We start from the raw sequence: 9,806 nt of genomic DNA on the forward strand, positions 1-9,806 counted from the left end.
ACACACACACACACACAATGACAGCAATTTCTTTCCTCTCTTAAATGGATTGCTTTGCTCAATGTGCCACTGAACAAGGCATGGAGGAAACTTGAGTTATATATAACATACTGCACTAATACAGCACAGTAATACACATACTCATCTTCATAGCAGAGTATATTTGCATTAGAAATTCATGTACTTTACTATTTTGTACTTGTAGGAAATGAAACAAGACATGTGTTGATGCCAGCTGCCATTCAAACGCAACAAAGAGAAAGCAAAATCTTGAGACTTTCTGTTTTAACCTTGTTTTTCTTTTTTCAGTTATTGTCCTTATGGTGTGGTGTTATTTATGATGACTGCACATTTAGAAAATATTCTAAAATTTTTGAATGAAGTGCTATATGACTCAAGATGGTAACTTAGGGAAATCTCAAAGCATTAACTTCTTATTATATTATTTTGGTTTATACAACATATATAAACTTTTTTTCACAAGGCAATCTATCTGAAAGTGAACGACACTGACGCCAATTAAAGATTTTCTAAACCTTAGGCCGGCTACACACTGGATGTGTTGCGCGAGCGTGTCAGCTGCATGGCGTGTTTTTATTTCCACGCAGGTATAAATGTAAAAAAAAATCAATTCGAAAAATCAATTCACAAATATTGCCCCCGTCACACAGAGCAAAATATTCTGTAACCTATTTAGCCGTCAACTCTGCTGACGTTGTCTTGCTTTAATCAGATCATTAGCCTATATATTTATGTTTACCCATTATTCCGAGTTTGAATCTGTCGGTGCTACGTCCCGAGGTAGCCCTCCCTGTACGTCACCTAGCAGCAGCAGCGCCGCGTCAGATATGTTTCTGCTGTGTAGGACATAGGAGAATCCACGCAGCCAGACGGAGCCAGTGTGTAGCCGGCCTCACTGCTGCACTTGTATCCCGGTATTGCTCGGATACCTTTGTCGACTAAGTGGGAGAAGGTTCAAAATTCATATTCCTTGTCATTAAACAATACGGGAATGCACAAAGAAAATGCAGGAATGCAGCTGTAGCCCTTTTATGCCACACAAACACATGTAAGAAAAAGACAAAAATGTAATTAGAATAGAGTAAATTACAGAATTTTATTACAAACACTTTAGTAAGAGCACTCATTAGTAGCCAATAATATTATAAAAAGGGAAATATTATACGATTCTGGACACACACATTCTGTAGTGTATGGTTTTTAGAAAACCATGTAACCAAGTAACCACTTTTCATTAAACAGTCTTTGTTTTTTTGTTTGTTGAATATGAGTATGAATTGAGTTACGGAGTATCTATGATATCCTCCATTAGCCATGTAACGGCTTTTTAATAAAGGCTGCAGGGGAGATTTTGCCGTGCATATCAGAGGTGTGTGTGTGGGGGGGGGTCGCTCAGAATCACTTTACAAAGCAATATTTTACCGAGCCGCTTGCATGAAACCTCGCTTTTGTTGGCAATTATTTGCTTATTAATTTTCAACCTCGTCCCAACAGCTCAATAAATAAACCAATGCATTTAATGAAACAAATTGGTTCCATAACAAAAATAACTGGTAATAAATCATTCAAAGCATGTGTATGGATTATACATGCTTCACCCCTGATTTTCATTAAAACGGCAGTGCTCAATTCTTAAAAAATGTTCAGGGCCCCAAAAGGCATCTGCTAATCAATATGTAGGACTGGATTGTTTTGGGCCCTTGAGGGGAAACTGAAAGTTTGTGCATACAATAGAAGTAAACAAATCATTTCTGGCCTTAAAAAAGTAAAAAAGAATTAATGAAGTGCTGGAGCCATGCTGTTTACAGACTAGCTTGCTGGTGGGAAGAGTACAATGAAACCTGAATTTAATGTTCAAGTGGGGAAGGTGGCAATGAGGAAATTAGCTCAGATTATGAAGGTCATTAAAAGAAACAAAAGCATCCTTCAACCTCCAAAGGCAATCAAAAGACTGAACTGAAGCCAAGCGCAGTGGAATTAACTCCAATGTGAGCTTATTATGATAGCACATGGTGAGATGCACTTTCATCATCAGAAGGTTATTCGGTCTTTGAAACACACATCATTATATAGAATGACAGTCTCTGGGACTTCAAGCACAGCAGCCATTTACTCTCCAGCTACATCCACTGTGGGCGATGAGCCTCTCCCATATCCTTCCAGAGCCTCTTATGCTTCGACACTGCACAGGTTGTAGCTCCACTGTGATGGGCATTTGTCATTAGCTGTCATGATTGGACACAAATTGTTCATGGCTGTATTCTGTCATGCCTGTCATGAGTTTGATGATGGAGGGTCTCAGCAAGGTATCATGTGTCCCTCTCAACGACCCAAAAGGTAACACATATACTCACTGCATCTGCTGCTCATAGAGCATTATAGACTGTGACAAGGCTCTTAGTTATCACAGCGCTAGGGAATCACATGTTTGTGGAGTTTTCATTAGTTCTGTCACACAGATTTCTGACAGGTAAGGTTCATGAACACACCCAATATGTATTTCGTGGGTATACGGCTTCTAAGGTCTTTTGTCAGAGTGATTCTATGACAGTGAAGAGGATGTTTCGTGCTCATTAAACCTCCCTGTAACTCAAAGAAGCCGCAGCTGCACATAGTAGTTGTTTGGCAGCGCTGGTCCTCCTTTGTAATGTGGTCATTAAAACAGCTGGGAAATCAAGTTGAGGTGATCATAATAAACTCAGAAAAAGCAAAACAAAAAAAGGGCCTTCCTAATTTCCTATTCCCAAACTTATTTTTATTGTGACTAGAACGTATCGCATGATGATGATTACCAGTGAATTCTTCACTAAAACACTGCAATGGATTTTAGCTTTCTAACTTTGGTCTATTTGGACCTTAATAATAAAAATATGAAACCTCCTGGGGGGAACCTTTTCTTATCCATTTCTCCCTGTATTTTTAGCTTTGGCAGAGAGAACCCTCTAATGGTGTCCTTGAGCTTCCAAACTCCTGTCCTTGTGTCTATGGTGACATATGTCTACACATGCTAGTCTGTGATGAGCCTCTGTAGCCTCCGGCCAACCAAGAACACACCATGGTGAGGCTCTATTTGAAAGGATGAGATGGCAGAGAGTGTCTCAAAGGTAATTTCATTCTCCTCTGAAATGATGAGCAGCAAAATGCAGGACACACAGTCTGCTAGTCCCACCAGGCTGCTGAGGGAATACATCACTGTGACGCGGCAGCGTCTTGAGCATCACTCATGTTTTGCAGAAAGTCAAGAGACCCTCTTGGGAAACTGTATCTGCAGGTGGCTTTTTTGTCAAGTCCAGGTTAAATGCCATTTATGAGCAGGGGGTTAACAGCCTTTATGTTTCCCACTAGTTCACAGGGTGATATCCCCCAACAGATGGCATTGGAACCATGTCAAGCTGGCTATGCGACACAGCGTATGAGGAAAACTAACAAGCAGTGTAGCCATGAGGGAAGATGGGTAAGACACACGACAAAAACAGTTTAGCTAAATGGCAGGATGTGGTCCGCAGCACTCCATGTGATGATCAAGCTTTATTTCAAGTGGCAGCCCCCTTCCCATCTCTCCCATGATTAATGAGGGGAGAGCAGATGCTATGGATATGGCGCAGAGGGAGTAAAGCAAGGAATAGCGTTGTTATTGGCACCCCACATGGCGACGGTCTTCATTTCATCACCTTTGCATCAGGCATGTCTCGCTGTGTCCGTGAGCGTGTGCACGCCCTGTACACTGTGTGCATGAGCATTCACATTATTGTGACTCCGCTGTCTCTTTGCATAATTGCGTATGTGACCATGTGTATGTGTGTGAGAGAGACAGAGTAAAGGAACTTGCCAGCTGGGGTTGAGCAAGAGCAACCCTGGGCATTTTATTTGAAAATATGTTGATTAAAATGATGTTAAAACTTTATGTATTTTCATAGCTAGCATTTTCACACAAATTTTAAAGAGCATCATTGTAATTTAGCTATTCTTATCCTGAATTCTCTAACATATCTTCAGTTGTTTGGTTTGGTTCATTGCTGTAAAGCAGAGTGAATGTCCATTGACCAGCCCGGTAACAAATGTGATTGTGAATATATTATTTCTTTTTTTTGTCATTTATAGCCAAGACAGGTGTGACCCCACAACCTGATAATCATTCAATTGCAGAGCATGAAAAACACTTCCAATCATGCAACTGAGCCATGTGTTTTACCATAGATGGTGGAATGTTATCCCAATACAGTTTCTGGAAATAACATGATTGGGTTGACCTTATAAATGTTCCACAATGTGTCTATGAGGGAAATAAATATCAGAATAGTTTTCTGAGGCGTACATGTGCAGATTGCTGTTTCAGTTCATGATGACAGGGATGCATTTGACTGGCATGCTGGTGAAACATTCCTGTCAGTGAGTTATAAATCACTCTGAATTATTGCCTTTGAGGGCTCACACCTCTTATTGCCATTTCTCGCCCCGGGCAACTCCTTGCTTTTATTTTATGTACTTTTTATCACCGGGCATAAATTAGTTCCTACTTAAGTAGGAAGACAGGCTTGGCCCCGCAAAGCTAAGATGAGTGTCCTCCTAAACACTAGTACAGATTTAGAACTCCTTGTCGAGCAAGGGCATCTGAAATGGGGAGTCATATATTAATGATCCTCGCTGGAAGCTAAACAACCACGCTGCAGGACAGAAAATAAACTCTCTGGCACATTATGAAGGCAGGAAACAAGTATTTTGTATCTGCTTCCAATTTTAGTGGTGCATATTTTTTGCCAATGTATTATTTATGATAAGGCTTAATTTACATGGGGTGCATTTCGATAGGAAGGTCTATAAATACTTCATCAACCCGACAAATTAAGCGGTGAAACAACCAGCAGCGTCAATACTGTATGAGTGCTCAGACTGGTCCATACCTAGCTGTTTTGCCCGAGTGGTGAGCGAGCGCATAGAGGCTGATTGCGTCCTTCCTGAGTTGATCCTATTTTCATGTGTGGAGGTATGGTCGAGCTTGGAAAGGTCAGGTCTAAATTGGGAACGGGAAACAGACCTTTCAAGGTTTAAGTATCAAATCTCAAAAGTCACTCTAGCAACCTATCTGGAGGAGAGCGAGAGAGATTCTCCTGTCCTCCTCGCCACCCTATGAACAACTAATGACCCCTTCCTCTGCTGTACAGGACAGAGTAGTTCCTGTTCTTTACAAGTTTCCATCTCAGCTGTTTTCCTCTCAAGGACGCACATTAGATCTCTCTCTGTTGTGTTGCTGTCTTTCAGCCACTGCATTGCTTTACAAGTATGAATATGTATGTACACTGTACCTCAGTATGCCCTTTTAGCTCAATTAACCACCATTGTGTACAAATCTGCTAATATACTGAACATGCCGTGAGTCATTGTTTTCATGAAAACAATCTTTTTACAGAAACGCACTTAATGTATTTTCATGTGGACACAGGCCAGTGGGAAGGAGTCCTGCAGAGAGGTGAAGGCATTTATTCATTTATCTTCTATTTATGTTCCTCTATTTAATTGAATTTTCTGTTATAGTCCTGGCCCGTTGATATAAATCATGCCTCTCAATCAGTCAAGATAGCCAAAAGACGGCTCCAGCTACAGATGTATGAGAAGGGCTGGCAGGGGGCAAGAAGAGGCCAAGATTTATGTGTGCGAGGAAAAACATGACCCTGGGTCTCTGTTGCCTGTCAGCAGAGCATCTTTTCCATTACCTTGAGGATTCATAAGCACTATATTTCAGTCAGGGGTCCTTGAACAAATTCAGGACAGACACAAAAAAAACAACTAATTCCAATGCACTCTGCTATTTATTTTTTAAATAAAATGCAGCAATTAAAACTTGTTTCCAGCACCATGACAGAATGTGATTGTTGTATCTTTCAAAAGCTGTTTTTCGTAGTATGCAAAAAAAGAAACATGATTTATGCTCATGAATGGCTTTTTATTTTGCTCACTTTGTTCATTAAAGACAAAAGGCTACAGGTTTACGATAGACATTCAACCTATCCTTTGGCACAATTATTAAGTACCTATACTGTAAGTGGTTAATTGTTTCGTTGTTAATAGCAAATACTTTTTAACAAGAGACAAACTCATCCAAAGGGTTTATTAGCGGTGTACTCTTGAGCTGACATGGCTCAATGGGTTAAAGTTAACACTTTTTTAACTCTATCATTACAGTTCAGAGTTTGTATTACCTGAATGAATCTACACATGGTGGTGGCAAATACAATATAATACTGTTGGATTCCCGTGAATAGTGTTGGGAAAGCATTTTTAAAATCCTTTGCGATTTGGGTATTATGCTGTTGGGAGTAAGTACCTGATTTACAGAAAAAAGATCCAGAGACAAAGCCTTGAGGTAAACATGATTATATGTTGAAGCCATTTTATTGTCAACTGTTCAACCAAAATTGAATAACTGTAGTTTATTGTGTCATTTCTATACTCTGTAATTCAAGGTCACTTTTACAAAAAAAATAGCGTTTTCTTATATTTGCTGAAACTGGCATTATTCCCTGATGGTAGCACATAAGACATATGTGAAAAAAACATGTTGCTCTCACTCGTCCTCTGCTCATTTGCAAGTTTTCACTGTACCAAAAGATTAACAACCAACCATTGCTTATTTCTCAATTGAAGACCAAGCACCACCTACCAATCGAAACAATCTCATTTTTCAGCTAAATGGCCAAAAACTGTTTCTGAAAACATTCGGTGCGAGGAAAGAGGCAATGCAGTAACAGAATATTGAATCATATTTGATCAGTGCTGCCAAGTTTACAGTTTGACCGCAGTTCACGATCAGTCATTGACACTGCCTTAGAGACTCCTCAGCTCTGATTGGTTGCTTTCCTTATGGAGCCATTAGGAGCACCAGGAAGAGGCAGAGGATTTTACGTAGTCTATCACTATCAGGGTATAGTGACAGTTTGAGCAAATATGACATTGTTTATGAAAGTTACCATCCTTTAACCATAATCAACAAAGAGCTTTTCTTTGCTAAGGAAATGGATTTAGATGCATTATCTGACCAAGGGCATGGCTTGTTAGCAAATTGAATATAATCACTCAACCAATACCAGCCCTCATACATACCCCCTTCTACAAGCAGCAAAGTGTGCCCAGCATCCAATCCAGTCTCAGTGTTTTTCAATAAAGTCCCCTCTGACAAACATGATGGAGAGCCACTCTGCTTTAGAGCGGGATATACTCAGAAAACGACTTGATGATAAAATATTGCAATCCTGGCAGTTGACTTGCCAATCCAAATTAAAAAAAGTTAGAGTGGTCAGGTTTACGCTGCACCCTTCACTGCCGCTATATTTCACGCTTTTACACCTGCTACACACTCATATACGTCCACACTTCCCCACCTACCATTTATTCCTTTCCAGTAAGGGCTGCAAAGCCAAATAACCAAATAAGTAGATCTGGCGTAAGGCCTTTCATCTCTGGAGATTGGTATTTCATCCCATCCCAAAAACTGTAGAAATGTGTGTAGACTCCATCATCAACCTATAAATATGAGATATACAGTAGTCCCCCACAGCAGAGCTTTGACTGGAGGCAGACTCATAGTAGGGTCCTGAAGAGAGAGAGTCTGAATACAATATTTCTTGTAATGCAAAAATTTGTAAATACATTAAGTATAGATGATGTTGCATCTTACTTTTTTTAACATAGTTTGACTTGCTTTACTTTTTTTCCCCATTGTTTCTGCCCACCTGAAGTCCTTGCTAGCTACAATATTAATATTACAGTATTTTTTCATAGTCTACAGGCAGCCTGTTTACTTGCAGATTTAAAAAAAAAAGATTATATTCGGGTTAAAGGAGAATTCTGGTCGATTCCAACACGTAGCTCTGTTGTTTGTAAATTATGAGTGCTGTCAGTAGAGAGAAAAACAAAAATAATTGGTGCTGCCTACACCGTGTTTCCCTCCTGCTAAAGTTAGCACCCAACAGGCTTAAACAGGGCAAGTTTTAAATGTGTTTTTAGCCTCTTAACATGTTCAAATGTCACTAAAAATGCCTACCCATGTGAGTGAACGCAGTGAATCTGACTGCTGTAGATTTGAAGGAAAGGCATGAAAGTTGTGCTAATTCAGCTCTGTTAAGTTCCTGTGTTGATACTGCAAGGAGTGCTTCAGGACATCTACAAACTACAAACACCAAAAAAGAGATACAAACATCTTCAAAAATAAGCATAAAAGTAAGTGCTGTAGTAACACTAGCAGGAGACAAGCTATAATTGACGTAGGTTTGGAGACACTACTTTATTTAATCATTAAATTGATAGCCTACATATTTTTGTTTTATCTCTTTTCTGTTGTAGTTTGTAGACGGTCCCTAAGCTCTCTAACTGCCGTCTCCACACAGGAACTAAACACAGCTGAATTAGCAGAACTTTCATGCATTTCTTCACATCTACTGCAGTCATATTGACTGTGTTCACTCTGAAGGAATCACTTCACATGGGTAGGCACTGTCACTAATGACATTGTGAACATGTTTAGAGGCTAAAAACACATTTAAAACGTGCCCTGTTAAAGCCTGCTGGGTGCTGACACTAGCAGGAGGATAACACGGTGTAGGCTTTTCGTTTTTCTCTCTACTGACAGCACTCCAAATTTACAAAGAACAAAGCTACGTGTTGTAATCGACAGGAATTCTCCTTTAAACCTCTTCAGATACACTTGAAAATATATGATTTTCTCGCCTAAATTTTTACCCCCTAAAAAAATGCTGCTGTTTCCACATGCTTTGGCCCTCTGGGATGACCCTGAGTTCATTGTGAAGCTAACACTCAATTTGTTGTTTCTAGTGGCTTGTGACACTAGGCCTTACTGAAACAGAGCTAAGAGGTTAGAACCAGAATTTCAATTTCCGTCCAAGTAAATCATCTGAAAAATTAATAAAAATCTCTACTGTAAGCATATTACAACTGCTATATACTAAAATAGTACCCTAGCCACATGTCTCAACTTAGAACAGAAAAAAAAACAGAAGAAATTACTTATAAAATGGATTTTATATGAATGTTTTTCTACGATATGTCTGTGCGTTTGTCTCATTTCTAATTTCTAAAAAAGCCAAAAAAGTGCTAAATACAAAACTTCTGAAATACAAAACACATCTACATCACTCACACATATACCTGAAAGAAGTACATACATAGATTTATAGGAATAAGTAATCATAATTTGATGAAATGGTGAAATGCCATAAAAAGGCAATATTTTTGGTTTGAATGGGCTGGAGACCCTCTCAGGGAAAGTTTTTGTTGGCCATGTTTGATATCAATTGACTCGTCTTCTGATTGGCTACACAGGGATGCCAGTTTTATGACCTCTTTCTCTAACTGGTCGGATCTGCTGTCAGTTTTTCCCACGTGGGCCCAATGGGGAATGTGGGATTTGATTGGCTGGTCTGAAGGATTTCTTGAGATAGGCTTATGCTATTGGCTGGGGAGAGATATCAGTGGAAAGGGCAGAAGCCAGAGATTCCGACCGTGTCCGGAGGGGAAAAGATACACACAATCAAAACCGAGAAATGATGAGCTATCTAGATTTCTCTACGTCGAAACTTGGCCAGAAACTACCAGATTGTGAGGGGACCAGATAATTATGGATTACAAGGCTTGGATATTCTAATAGCTTGGAGTGTTTACGAAGTAGGAATACCACGTTTTCGGCGATCATTCACCGCTGTGATTAAAGACACGAGGAGACAGGTAGGGATGCAAGCTCATTTTATACTCAAATCTTTCGGTCTTTCTTTACT

At 39.7% G+C, this 9,806-nt stretch overlaps 1 long non-coding RNA gene across 1 annotated transcript in view; it reads right to left on the reverse strand.

Moving 5' to 3' along the window:
- LOC116671590 (uncharacterized) overlaps positions 1 to 9,806 on the reverse strand; it is a 14,712-nt gene that overhangs the window by 410 nt on the left and 4,496 nt on the right. The window contains exon 2 of the long non-coding RNA XR_004327309.1: positions 6,024 to 6,028. This is a non-coding gene — a long non-coding RNA (uncharacterized LOC116671590). The remainder of the gene's footprint in view (positions 1 to 6,023; positions 6,029 to 9,806) is intronic.

This window comes from Etheostoma spectabile, chromosome 21 (assembly GCF_008692095.1).
Source record: "Etheostoma spectabile isolate EspeVRDwgs_2016 chromosome 21, UIUC_Espe_1.0, whole genome shotgun sequence".
Classification (NCBI taxonomy): domain Eukaryota; kingdom Metazoa; phylum Chordata; class Actinopteri; order Perciformes; family Percidae; genus Etheostoma; species Etheostoma spectabile.